This window comes from Pelophylax lessonae (assembly GCF_965119305.1).
Source record: "Pelophylax lessonae genome assembly, chromosome: 2".
Taxonomy (NCBI): domain Eukaryota; kingdom Metazoa; phylum Chordata; class Amphibia; order Anura; family Ranidae; genus Pelophylax; species Pelophylax lessonae.
Genome location: NC_138769.1, coordinates 102,963,191 through 102,977,663, shown reverse-complemented (window position 1 = coordinate 102,977,663; position 14,473 = coordinate 102,963,191). Strand labels below are relative to the sequence as shown.

Here is a 14,473-nt window from a genome sequence, read left to right as displayed (position 1 = left end):
TGTACCTGATGTTCAGAGCATCCCCTACCCTTACATAAGACGTCAAGAGCCTCCCCACCATCAGAAGTTGAATCCCCCACCCTCCCTTACATCACAGTGCACCCCCATTACTTTGTGCTGCTGCTGGGAAGAAGCTGGAGGCAATGCTGGAAAACAGAAAGTACAGGATCTGGAGGAGGAACAGAGGGGCTGGAGCCCTTCTGCAGCTGCAGGAGAGGTGTGAGGGCCATATGAAATGGCCTGGAGGGCCGGTTTCGGCCCGCGGGCCTTGTGTTTGACACATGTGAACTAAGCTTTCACCCCTTCCCACCCAGCCCTGGCATCCCTTTAAGTGGATCTCTATACCGGGGGGGACGGACTTCCCAACCACATGACCACTGTGATTGGCTGTCACAACTGTTACATGATCAGGATCCCATCCCATTGGTTATAACGATAGACAAAGTGCTGCTCTTAGCACCGAAACCTCAAGGGTCCATGGATGCATGTGTGCAGCATGTGGGTGGTAAAACCCTTTTCCTGCCGTACATATGTGGGTGGCAAGACGTTAAAGGACTTTTGTAGGTGAGATGAACATTTGTACTAGACGCTCCTTACTACACATGCAAGAGCTGAATGTCTGTTGAGAGATATGTTCATCGTGATAAGAGAGGTAGAACCCTAGGATCTGAATCAGGTCCACACACGCCATATTATCACCACAGGTTACCTCCTCCATGGAGAACGTATTCAACCATATTACTATTCATCAAAACGAATCCAAATTTTTTTTATTAGACTAGTGCTACCATACACCTGCTAGAATTGTAAATGAATTGCGACGAAAGCACGCATAGTTGTACCATGTGCTAACGGACGGTAAACAGGTGTAATAGAGCACCTATATATACCTCTACTAAAAGAAGAATAATCTACCACCTGCGTCCTCCATTTAACTATTGTGTGCCAATGTCATCCTGCCTGGGCATCAAATCCAGATGCCCCAATGGTTGCCTCCCATGTGTATGAAGCCTAACCCTGCTCTTTCCTTTGCCTTTTTGGATATGCCTTTATAAAAACAGATTATTGCACTTTGGGAGCTGCTAACGCTCAGGTGATAATCTTACAAGAGCTTTTATTAGCTCCCGAGGTGTTGGGTTAATAAATTGGAGGATATTAGATCATTGACTCTCGGGGCCACCAGCACAAAGAGCGTTAAATACGAGGATTGTGCAATGCTGGGACTGTGAGCCACACACTCCCAACCCAGTCTTTCCTTACACAGAATAACCTCTTATAATCTCCTGGCAGTACACTCCATGTATTGATGCGGCTTCGTGTTACACAGCAAAGTAAATAAATAGCTAGTCTCTCTGATCCTCAAAGGCAAACAGAATGAAACAAAAATATACTTTTTAAAAAAAAAAAACTGAATGCCAAAGAAATCAGCTAAAAACACTCGTTTTCATTAAAGGTCAGGCTATTATTGCATCGCCATGTCCTAAACTTTATATGGGACCGGAGATTTTGCTGATTGGCCTTTTTTTTTCCCCTAATGTCTATACCGGCATCAGATCTTGGGCATGTGAAACCTTAGACACTCCAAGCAGAGGACAATAATGGATTTTATTTTTTTTTGCAATCTTTTCCTGCGGCTTGAATTTCAGATATTATCATGTAATAAAGTTTACTTATTAATTATGCTTATTTTTAGCTGACTTTTTAATAGAGATGTTTAGACAAGGAGCGCAAAGCTCTGCTCAAACTTGTATCTTTAGCTAGCAGAAGAAGGGGCAAGGTTCGGGATATTACAAAGAATATAATTTAAATTGTACTAGGAAAACCCTAAAATAAAGTATAATAATTTATGCTTTTTCCAAACTGGTTAAATATGTATTTTATTTTTATTTTTTGTATTTTGTTGTTGTTACCTTTTGTTAGTCTTTCTCAACTTTTTTACTCCAGAGGGACCCGGTCTTGGGGAACCATTACCAATTCATGGTGGGGGTAAATGGCAAAAATGTCATTTGTACTGATGGTCAGTAGGAAAACTGCAGCCAGCCCATACAGTGGTGGTCAGAATACCACCTTTACAAACAGCTGGTTGGATATTTTGCGACATGCAGCTGGCTTTGCCAAGTTGCGTAGGTCCTGCAACTATGCAGGCACAGTCAAATGGGAGGACAGTGAGTCACAGCTCAGGAAACCCCTATCAACCTCTAGAGGAAACCTGGTTGAGAACTGCTGTATTAGATGCATGTTACACATGCTGGATTTGCTATAAGGCAAAGTAGGCACACGCCTATAGGCTGCAAAGAGAAAGAGGGGACTTCTTCCAATCATAGGTAAACAAATTCAGGTAATTTATATAGTGCTGTGATATTTGGGGGTTGTTAGTCCATGCCAGTCCAAACTATGTTTTAGGGCTTGTCGACCCACTTTTATTGAACAAAATCAAAGTTCAACAGGAAAGCAGTAACCCATGCAGCGTTTTTCACAATCAAAACAGGCACAGTAAAGATAATACCAAGTCAACTGTCTCTATCTTCAGGCACATCACTGCTTAAGCCTCAAACCTTGGCTTTTTGCTGGTCCTTCAGACCATCTTATACAGTACCTCTGTTTTCCTGTGCCCCTTTCTATGCTCACCCAGCTCTCATGGCTCTCTGGGTTCTCTCAGCTCTCCTCTTTCTCTCAGTTCTGCCTGCTTTCTTAGTCCTATGAGACCTCTAGATTCCCTCAGTCCTCTGGACACGCCTAGTCATCTTGGCTCTCTAGGTCCTCCAGACTTGCTTAGCCCTCTGAACAAGGAATCTCCTGTCTTCAGCAGTACTGTCTCTTGAGGGGAGCACACCTGTCTCCTAATGGGAGACCTGAGCTATTCCCAAGCCTGTCATTATAACGGGTGTGCCCACCTGCACACTCAGCCTGCTGGTCTTCTGCAATACCTGGACACTGGGTTGGAGGCTTCTGCCCTCCCAAAACTCTTTGAAGTCTCCAAACTCCAGAACCCAATCCAGGAATAGCAAAATCTGGGGAAAACCAAAAGATCAGTTTTTCTCCTGAAAATTGATATTCTGTAGCCCCACACTCTGAATACATGGAAACCTTGTGTCACATCTACTTCCAATTTCATAATGGCAGGGTTCGCACTGTCACAGTGCATATGTTCAATTACAAGTATTTATCACCGCAATATTCTGTTCCAGGTTCGAACCAATAAAATAAGAAGGTATTTTCTGTAAAGATGACCCTGAAAAAGGATTACTGCCTTGTGAGCCTGTATATATCTTACTTTGTAATTGGCAGCAGTGGGGATGTGCCATACTAGATGTCAGGACCAATCAGGAGATGGGGCAGTGACCTAGAGCCTGCAGAACTTCAGGCTTATAAAAGTGTGGTCACCCTTCCATATGGCGTAGCAGAGGTGAGTTGAACACAAGAGTGGGACTTAGTCTTAGAAAATAGAGGGACTTAGAAATAGTTTGCCAGTTCCTCTACTGCAGTGATCTCCAAACTGTGGCCCTTTTCTTGCGTTTATCCGGCCCTTGGAGCACTATTCCATCAACTGACACCAACAATGGAGCATCATTCCTGTTGCTGACAAAAACAATAGGGCACAATTTCTTCCACTGACACCAACGGTGGGGCACAATTCCTCCCATTGACACCAATGATGGGACACAATTCCTTCCATTGACACAAACGATGGGGCACAATTCCTTCCATTGACACCAATGATGGGACACAATTCCTTCCATTGACACAAACGATGGGGCACAATTCCTTTCATTGACACAAACGATGGGGCACAATTCCTTCCATTGACACAAACGATGGGGCACAATTCCTTCCATTGACACCAATGATGGGACACAATTCCTCCCATTGACACCAATGATGGGACACAATTCCTTCCATTGACACAAACGATGGGGCACAATTCCTTCCATTGACACAAACGATGGGGCACAATTCCTTCCATTGACACCAATGATGGGACACAATTCCTTCCATTGACACAAACGATGGGGCACAATTCCTCCCATTGACACCAATGATGGGACACAATTCCTTCCATTGACACAAACGATTGGGGCACAATTCCTCCCATTGACACCAATGATGGGACACAATTCCTTCCATTGACACCAATGATGGGACACAATTCCTTCCATTGACACAAACGATGGGGCACAATTCCTCCCATTGACACCAATGATGGGACACAATTCCTTCCATTGACACAAACAATGGGGCACAATTCCTCCCATTGACACCAATGATGGGACAGAATTCCTTCCATTGACACCAACGATGGGGCACAATTCCTCCCATTGACACCAATGATGGGACAAAATTCCTTCCATTGACACAAACGATGGGGCAAAATTCCTTCCATTGACACCAATGATGGAACACAATTCCTTCCATTGACACAAACGATGGGGCACAATTCCTTCCGTTGACACCAATGATGAGGCACAACTCTTTCCACTGACACCAACGATGGGACAATAGTCCTCCCACTGACACTAATGATATGGCATTGTATACTCCCACTGGACACCAGGATATTTTCTACCCCCAATAACCCTAGTCCTGTCCCCCTAAGGTCTGAAGAGCAGTAAACTGGCCCTTTGTTTAGAAATTTTGGAGACCCCTGCTTTACTGTATGTCCCTTTCAATTGTATATTCTTGCCATTGTAATAGAGTTGCCCTTTAAATAATGTATACATACATCCCTAAGATTTTCCCATTTCACGGGAAATAAATTCTTTTCCTGTCAGGAGGAGAGAAAAGCCTAAACATAAGACGGCTATTTTATATGTAAAAACATCCAACAGGAATTCCGGACATGAAATTCTCCAGTTGAGATGAGTAACGCTTTGTTAATCCTCAGCCACGTTGTCGGGGTATGCGAGGAAGAAGAATGCCATGGTGTCCCGGATACCAGAGACCTGCCTCAGCTGCTGGGGAGAGATTTCTTATTTGTCAACAAATTAGCCATAGCATGTGTGACATACTTTAATCTGGCCAGTCCCCGGACCATAAGGAGCCAGATTCTGCTGCACAGTCCCTGCTTAGGAGGGTTATTGTAACTTTATACAAATAATGGCACTTTACTGGCTTCACATTATGAGTATTTTTGGACATTACAGGACATCTTGGTACTTCAAGCAGTTGGCTCATATGTAGAATGATTTAATGTTTGTATGTTATTCAGAGGAGACAATTTATTTCTAGAAAGTGAGAAGTGACGTCTGGGTATAAGCCTCGTTTTCATGGCAAGCCTTAAAGTGAATACACTTGAAAGGATCCCAATTTGCTGATCCTGAACACCTACAAGTAGGCAGGTTTTGACCTGGCGGGCCTTGTAACAATTGGCTAGTGGTTCTAGTTGGCAGGTGAAGGGCCACAGATGTGATCTCAAATGTGAAAAGTCAAACATGTGAGATGTCACGTTGAGGGAAACTGATGTAATCAGGCAGGTGAAGAGCCATGCATGTAAGTTGGCAGTGGTAGAGCCATGGATGTGAACTAGTAGGCGACGGACCATAGATGTAAACTGAGAGGTGAAGGGCCACAGATGTGAGCTGGAAAGTTAAGAATTATGAATGTGAGCTGGTAGGTAAGGGGCCGTCAATGTGAGTTGGCAAGTGATGGGCCACAGAACTGAGCTGGCAGGCGAAGGGTTCATTGATCGAGCTAGCTATTAAAGGCTTACTGTCTTTAGCTCACTGGTGAAGGTCTACCTTTGTGAGCTAGCTGGTGAAAAGCTGTGAATGTAAGCTGGTAGGCCAAAGGGCCACAGATATAAGCTGGAAGGCGATGGGCCGTGGATGTGAGCTGGAAGGTGAAAGGTCTAAGATGTGAGATGTCAAGTGGAGAGCAGGTGAAGAGCCATGGATGTAAGCTGGCAGTGGAAGAGCCATGGATGTGAACTATTACGTGAAGGGCTATAGATGTGAACTTATAGGTGAAGGGCCACAGATGTGAGCTGTACGGCAAAGAATCATGGATGTGAGCTGGTAGGTAAATGGCCATCAATGAGGTGAAGTGTCATTGATCTGAGTTAGTTATTGAAGGGCTACTGTTGTTAGCTCGCTGGTGAAGCTCTACCTAACTGAGCTAGCTGGGGACGGGATATGAATGTGAGCTGGTAGGTCAAAGGACCACAGATATAAGCTAGGCGGTGATGGGCCATGGATGTGAGCTGCAAGGTGATGGGCCATGGATGTGAGCTGCAAGGTGATGGGCCATGGATTTGAGCAGATAGGTGAAAGGCCACAGATATAAGCTGGAAGGTAAAGGGGCATGGTTGTGCACTGGTAGGTGAAGAATCATGGATGTGAGTGGGTACATGAAGAGCCATGGATATGAGCTAGTAGGTGATGAGCCAAGGATGTGAGCTGCAAGGTGATGGGCCATGGATTTGAGCTGCAAGGTGATGGGCCATGGATGTGAGCTGCAAGGTGATGGGCCATGGATGTGAGCGGGTACATGAAGAGCCATGGATATGAGCTAGTAGGTGATGAGCCAAGGATGTGAGCTGCAAGGTGATGAGCCATGGATGTGAGCTGCAAGGTGATGGGCCATGGATGTGAGCTGCAAGGTGATGAGCCATGGATGTGAGCTGCAAGGTGATGGGCCATGGATGTGAGCAGATAGGTGAAAGGCCACCGATATGAGCTGGAAGGTAAAGGGGCATGGTTGTGCACTGGTAGGTGAAGAATCATGGATGTGAGCAGGTACATGAAGAGCCATGGATATGAGCTAGTAGGTGATGAGCCATGGATGTGAGCTGCAAGGTGATGGGCCATGGATGTGAGCTGCAAGGTGATGGGCCATGGATGTGAGCAGAAAGGTGAAAGGCCATGGATATGAGCTGGAAGGTAAAGGGGCATGGTTGTGCACTGGTAGGTGAAGAATCATGGATGTGAGCGGGTACATGAAGAGCCATGGATATTAGCTAGTAGGTGATGAGCCAAGGATGTGAGCTGGATTGTGAAGAGACATGGATGTGAGCTGGCAGTTGGGAGGCCACACTGAGCTGTCTGGTGAAGGGAGAGTGATCTGAGCTAGCTGATGAAGGACTAGAGTTGTGAGCTAGCTGGTGAAGGGCCATGGATGTGAGTTGGCAGGTGAAGGGCCTCTGATGTGAGCTGGCAGGTGAAAAGCCATGGATTAAAGCTGGCAGGGTAAGGGCCACACATGGGCAGTTTCCAGCAGTACAGATCATCTCCACCCTTTATGGAAACCACAGCAAACAGGAAAATATTGTTACTTTCAAAGGACGTTCTCTTTGAAATGAAATGAAATGAAATGAAATTAGACCCTCATAAAAAGGATTTTTTTTTGTTACTTGTCACGTTGTTTTCTCTCCCTGCACTGTGTATAGCCTGTGAACTCACGATAAAAACTTCATGTTGATGTGCCTGTGCTCCCGAGGTTGAACTTCACAGTTTTACCGATACACTACGTGTCCGCAAAGCTGCTTATAGACCAACGCAGGTGTATGCGGGAAAACGGTGACAATGCTACAGATGATCTAAGTAAGGGCCTTTGTTGGAATGCAAAACCTGCTTGAAGTGAGTCAGGGAGGTAATTTCAAGTGAAATGCACCTATCAATGCATTATGTACGATCTCCGAAGCTTATCAAACCTTTGTCAAACGAATGTTATGGACACAAGTCCCAAGCCCATTGACAAAGGCCATAGTGTTGTCACTGTAAGACAGGACGTGTCTCTAGAGTCTAGATCAGTATTTCTCAACCTTTTTTCAGTCAAGGCACACCTCAGGAATTTTGGACAGTCTCAAGGCACCCTTTAAAATTATGGACAGTCTTGAGGCACCCCATCCTAAAAACCATACTAATAGTTTTACATAATGCAGCAACATCCACACACGTAGGACGCCCATCGCTAGAGGTACAAGTTGGTACTGACTAGTATTTCAATGTTTCTCTTTGTCCTCAGTTTTCTCCATCACTCAGGTAATGTGACCCCAAAACTTATGGAGAGAAGCAGGGGAGGGTCAAACAAGGATGCTACGCAGGAGACTGACATCCTCCTTATCAACTGATGATGTCATTGGTCGCTAGCAGGTTGGCATCTAGAGGGTCGTAACGGTGCACAATGAAAACCTGTGACTTTGTGCAATGTAAAAGGCAGGCTTCATCCACCCGTTGCCTTGTATACAATTTTTGGGACATTTTGTTGAGGCACCCCTGAAGAAACCTCAAGGCACCCCAGGGTGCCTGGGCACCCTGGTTGAAAAAGGCTGGTCTAGATCACCCTTTCCTAACCATGGTTCCTTCAGAGGTTGCTAGGGGTTCCTTGAGCAAGGAGAAGTCTCATCCTCTCAGATAAGTAACCAGTGACACCAATGATCTTTTTAGCTATCCATAAGGGTGAGATTCTCTCCAGTGACCATAAGTGTCTGGAGCATTCTTCCCAGTGGCCATCACACTAATGTACCATGAGCTGTAGACATTGTATATATTAGTGGGGTTCCCTCGGACCAAAAATATATTTTAAAGGTTTCTCCATTCATTTTGAAAAGGTAGAGAAAGGCTGCTGTAGATGCAGCCTGTTGATATACTGTATTTTCTGGCGTATAAGACTACTTTTGAACCTCAAAAAAATCCCCCAAAAATGGGGGGTCGTCTTATACGCCAAGTATAATATCTCCAAGGTAACCTAAGTAGAATTATTACCGGTAGATGTAATCTCTCAAGACTCTGGCTGTGTGGGAATCCTGTACCGGTATACCATATGTACCATAGCTTCAGCTACATACAGTGTACCGCGCTGAGCTAATCAGGGAGAGCGATGTATTCTATTATTGAATGCAAAGCCTGCTCGGATTAGCGGAGTAACATCAGCCCGCCTCTCTTACTCTGCCAGTCCGAGCAGGCTTTGCATTCATTAATAGAATACATCGCTCTCCCTGATTGGCTCAGCGCGGTACACTGCATGTAGCCGAAGCTACGGTACATACGGTATACCGGTACAGGATTCCCGCACAGCCAGCGTCTTGAGATTACATCTACCGGTAATACTTAGGGTATCTTGGAGATATTATGAGAGATTACATGTATTACAGTACTTGGGGTACCTTGGAGATCTATGAGAAATCGGATGTTTTTCAATGGTGTTGCCTTGCTTCGGAAGGGGGGTAGTCTTATACAGCGAGTATAGCCCAAAACCTATGTTTTAACTTGAAAATTAGGGGGTCGTCTTATACACCAGAAAATACGGTAATTTAATTGGAAGCTTATTGATAAAAGAACAATTAACATTTTTGACGTTACAGAAAAACACGCAACAGCGTATTCCGTTTAATACAAAGGATCTCCATTGATAACCTTCATCTGTAAGTTCTAGTGGCCTGGCTGTTTCCAGCTTCATTCCTTCAAAACACAGCTGTGCAGGTCCAAAATGTCAAAGGACAGGGGTTTCTTCTTCAAATAGGTACCATCTGCAGGGGCAGACTGGCAACTTTTGGCCCAGGGGGCAAGTACAATCCAGAGGCCCATGGTGCAGCAACTCAGCCCCCTTCTCACTTTCCCAATCCTCCTCCTGACCCACATTCCAAGCTGAAGCCTTGCTCCAGATACTCTCTACTTACCGGCTATATCCGGGTTCCCAACCTGGCCAGCAGAGGGAGGTTGGGGGGAGCTGGGACAGCTTGGTTGGGGCTGGCTGGAGCAGAAGAGTCTCCAGTGGGGCATGGAACCGGCCTCTGCTCAGACACAGTTTACACCATCCATGCTGGGGAGGGGGGGCTGCGCTTTGTCCTTGTCTTCAACACGCACTCAAGTAGGTCAGCAGCAAGGACTCTTTACTTCTTTTTCACCAGGAATTCTTTAGGCATGTGGGTGGCAGAAGAGGTTTACAGGAAATCAGAGCGGCCCAGGGGGCAATTGCCCCCCTGCCCCCTGGTCCAGTCCTCCCCTGACCGTCTGTAACTAAAATATCACTTCCAGGTGGACAAGCTCTTTAAGATTAGTTGTACCTTTTGGAATTGGGAATGATCCTATATCACCTTGATGAGGATGTGTACAAAGCGGCAGAGAACAACATTCTCCTCTGTATGAAGAGAGACTCAGCAAACCCCATTCGCATTAAAAAGCTGTTATTGAGGAAAAATAATCACGTGACTGTCGGCTGTAAACAGAATCAGCGCTACTGATGTTGAGATTTTGTTCGGCAGCTCAGTTTCAGCGGTACGTGGGATGATTTAAGCCAGATAGTAGGAGATGGTGCCAGGGTATCAAGTTGACCGCAGTCATAAGCCCAAGCCGCAGAACAGCCCACTTGCAGCTGTGACTCAGAGCAGTCCAGTCAGAACGCACAAGGCCCGACAGGTGTGAGTGATATGAAGATGGCGACAGATCCGCAGCTGCGCCTGCAGACCCCGCGTCTATTATTGGCACCAACAGCCAGCAGCGAGCCCTGAGCGACAGAGAGGAAGCAGAAGCAGCCAGCAGATTCTCACTCAACAAACAGAGACAGTCACAGAAGAGAAATTTCAGATAGAGCTCAGACACTTTTTACTGGAAGGCCTCCTCGGATGAGGAGAAGGCTGAGAATGGCAGGCAAATTTATTAGGGCTCTGCTAACTTTATCCAAATTCTAACAATAAAAAAGAAACAAAAACTGCAATAATGGGAAATGCAGAGTAATGAAATGACTAAATAAAGCCAGATAACAATTTCCATAGAGTTCAATGGTAACGCACCTGAAATGCAACTCACAGGTCTGAATTGGTCCTGGCTTTTTACCAGTTTATATTGGAGTTATGAGTTAAGGTCAGCAAAGATACACATTGTGTTTATCATAAAGGGAAGGAAGCTGTGCCATGAATGGAACTTTACCCATTAACAATAATTCTAAAAATCGAGGAACCCTTCTGTACCCCGGGGTAATCCCAAATCTCTGATGTGCTGTGCTTATAGACCCTGACTTCCCCTCCTCTGCCATACTCCAACCAGCTCTCCTACAAACCACGGATGAATCCTCAGCGCATGGTAATGAGTGGGAATTTTTGTAACATGTAGACACAGCGCTCTCTGGTATTATGTAGCACTCTCTGGTGATATGTGGTGTTCTCTGGTTAGATGCACTACTCTGGTGATATGTAGCACTCTGTTGTAGGATATAGATCTCTCTGGTAAGATGCAACATTCTCTGATAAGATTCAGCACTCTCTGGTGAGATGTAGTAATGTCTAGTGAGATGCAGCGCTCTCTAGTGATATTTTTTATTCTCTGGTAAAATGCAGCAAGCTTTGGTCATATGTAGTACCCTCTGGGGAGGGGGGGGGGGGTGTAGCACTCTCTGGTTATATGTAGTATTCTCTGGTGAGATGTAGCACTCTCTGGTGAGATGCAGCACTCTCTGGTGAGATGTAGCACTTTCTGGTTACATGTAGTATTCTCCGGTCAGATGCAGCACTCTCTAGTGATATGTAGTATTGTCTGGTGAGATGCAGCACTCTCTGGTTATATGTGGTATTCTCCGGTGAGATGCAGCACTCTCTAGTGATATGTAGAATTGTCTGGTAAGATGCAGCACTCTCTGGTTATATGTAGTATTCTCCGGTGAGATGCAGCACTCTCTAGTGATATGTAGAATTGTCTGGTGAGATGTAGCACTCTCTGGTTATATGTAGTATTCTCTGGTGAGATGTAGCACTCTCTGGTTATATGTAGTATTCTCTGGTGAGATGTAGCACTCTCTGGTGAGATGTAGCACTCTCTGGTGAGATGTAGCACTCTCTGGTTATATGTAGTATTCTCTGGTGAGATGTAGCACTCTCTGGTGAGATGCAGCACTCTCTGGTGAGATGTAGCACTCTCTGGTTATATGTAGTATTCTCTGGTGAGATGTAGCACTCTCTGGTGAGATGTAGCACTCTCTGGTGAGATGCAGCACTCTCTGGTTATATGTGGTATTCTCCGGCGAGATGCAGCACTCTCTAGTGATATGTAGAATTGTCTGGTGAGATGTAGCACTCTCTGGTTATATGTAGTATTCTCTGGTGAGATGTAGCACTCTCTGGTGAGATGCAGCACTCTCTGGTGAGATGTAGCACTCTCTGGTTATATGTAGTATTCTCTGGTGAGATGTAGCACTCTCTGGTGAGATGTAGCACTCTCTGGTTATATGTAGTATTCTCCGGTGAGATGCAGTACTCACTGGTGTTATGTAGTATTCTCTGGTGAGATGCAGCACTCTCTGGTTATATGTAGTATTCTGCGGTGAGATGTAGCACTCTTTGGCGATATGTAGTATTGTCTGGTGTGATGCAGCACTCTCTGGTTACATGTAGTATTGTCTGGTGAGATGCAGCACTCTCTGGTTATATGTGGTATTCTCTGGTGAGATGCAGCACTCTCTAGTGATATATAGTATTGTCTGGCGACATGTAGCACTTTCTGGTTACATGTAGTATTCTCTGGTGAGATGCAGCACTCTCTGGTTATTTGTGGTATTCTCCGGTCAGATGCAGCACTCTCTAGTGATATGTAGTATTGTCTGGTGAGATGCAGCACTCTCTGGTTATATGTGGTATTCTCCGGTGAGATGCAATACTCTCTAGTGATATGTAGAATTGTCTGGTGAGATGCAGCACTCTCTGGTTATATGTAGTATTCTCTGGTGAGATGTAGCACTCTCTGGTGAGATGCAGCACTCTCTGGTGAGATGTAGCACTCTCTGGTTATATGTAGTATTCTCTGGTGAGATGTAGCACTCTCTGGTGAGATGCAGCACTCTCTGGTGAGATGTAGCACTCTCTGGTTATATGTAGTATTCTCTGGTGAGATGTAGCACTCTCTGGTGAGATGCAGCACTCTCTGGTGAGATGTAGCACTCTCTGGTTATATGTAGTATTCTCTGGTGAGATGTAGCACTCTCTGGTGAGATGCAGCACTCTCTGGTGAGATGTAGCACTCTCTGGTTATATGTAGTATTCTCTGGTGAGATGTAGCACTCTCTGGTGAGATGCAGCACTCTCTGGTGAGATGTAGCACTCTCTGGTTATATGTAGTATTCTCTGGTGAGATGTAGCACTCTCTGGTGAGATGCAGCACTCTCTGGTGAGATGTAGCACTCTCTGGTGAGATGCAGCACTCTCTGGTGAGATGTAGCACTCTCTGGTTATATGTAGTATTCTCTGGTGAGATGTAGCGCTCTCTGGTTATATGTAGCACTCTCTGGTGAGATGTAGCGCTCTCTGGTTATATGTAGTATTCTCTGGTGAGATGCAGCACTCTCTGGTGGTGGTGCAGAAGTTTATGACAAGAGAATTGACAGTTACTCTTTGACTTGCTCTGCCAGTACCAAAGGTTTAACTGACATTTTCCACTTTTTTGACAGTCAAAGTCAAGCACTGGATAATTCATTCACCTGTCTGGCTTGGCCTGTAGACTTCATAACAAATAAGCCACGTCCACAATTTTTATTCCTTTCTCTTAGCTTTTTTTAAGGAAAAACAGAGAACAGTCGGCTGTCCGCAGTCCTGGCATTGAGATGGATGTTGACAAGTCACCCAGCCAAGCTATGTAGCAGGCACCTGTGCACAGCAGGATGTAGAGCTAAAACTTTGGTATCTTTCACCTTGCAAAATCACAGGGGAGCTGTCCTGATTGGCTGACAGACAAAGGCAATGCGGTCCAGTTCCAAAGTCCGGTCCGCTTTGAAAGGCAGACTGTTCCACTTACAGGAACAATTATCTGTACTGAAAAATAATGACTTTCCCAAAATATGCCCACATGAGTGCCAGATGGCATTAAATTAGAAAATAAATGAAGACACGATGTACCCCTACTAAAGAAACAAGACTTTAAAGGAGATGGCGTTGTCGCTGAGATAAGCGCATACTTGTATATATCGTAAAAAATCTATTTTATTGTATAAACATAATTAAAAGGTATTCAATTCAGACGTAAAACAAACATGTATAAAACATTAGCATAACGGCTTCAATTGTTACACATATCCAGTGCTTGCACAAGTATATTAAAGTCCAATGCATTTCACAGAACACTTTCTCGTTTCTTTTCTAATTTGATATATATTAGAATGTGGATGTGGGAAGTTCTCCCTGGAACTGGTATAATATACTAAATATATGCCAGATGGCATTAAAGTGGTGCTTCCAGGTACAAGGGATATGCATACATACAGTATTATGTACAATAAGGGCTGCCGATAGGGTGGTAAGGCTGGTCCTCCTGTACAATACCCGGGACCCAACAGTGGGGCCCAGGGCAGAGAGGGGACTCTTTATTTTCCACTGTGCTCAGACAGAGTACTCCCCATGGGTAAGAAGTAAGGTAAAGTTCCCTGGGCCCTTTAGTTCCGCAATTGGACCGGGGTCAAAGCAGAGACTCTTTATTTTCCACTGTGTTCAGGTGGAGTACTCCTCACGCGCAAGTAAGGTAAAATTCCCTGGGCCAATCAGTTCCACAGGGGGGCAGAG

The 14,473-nt window shown here is 45.1% G+C and overlaps 1 protein-coding gene across 3 annotated transcripts in view; it reads left to right on the top strand.

Moving 5' to 3' along the window:
* RUNX1 (RUNX family transcription factor 1) overlaps positions 1 to 14,473 on the top strand; it is a 412,164-nt gene that overhangs the window by 374,435 nt on the left and 23,256 nt on the right. The gene's annotated exons all lie outside the window — the stretch shown is intronic.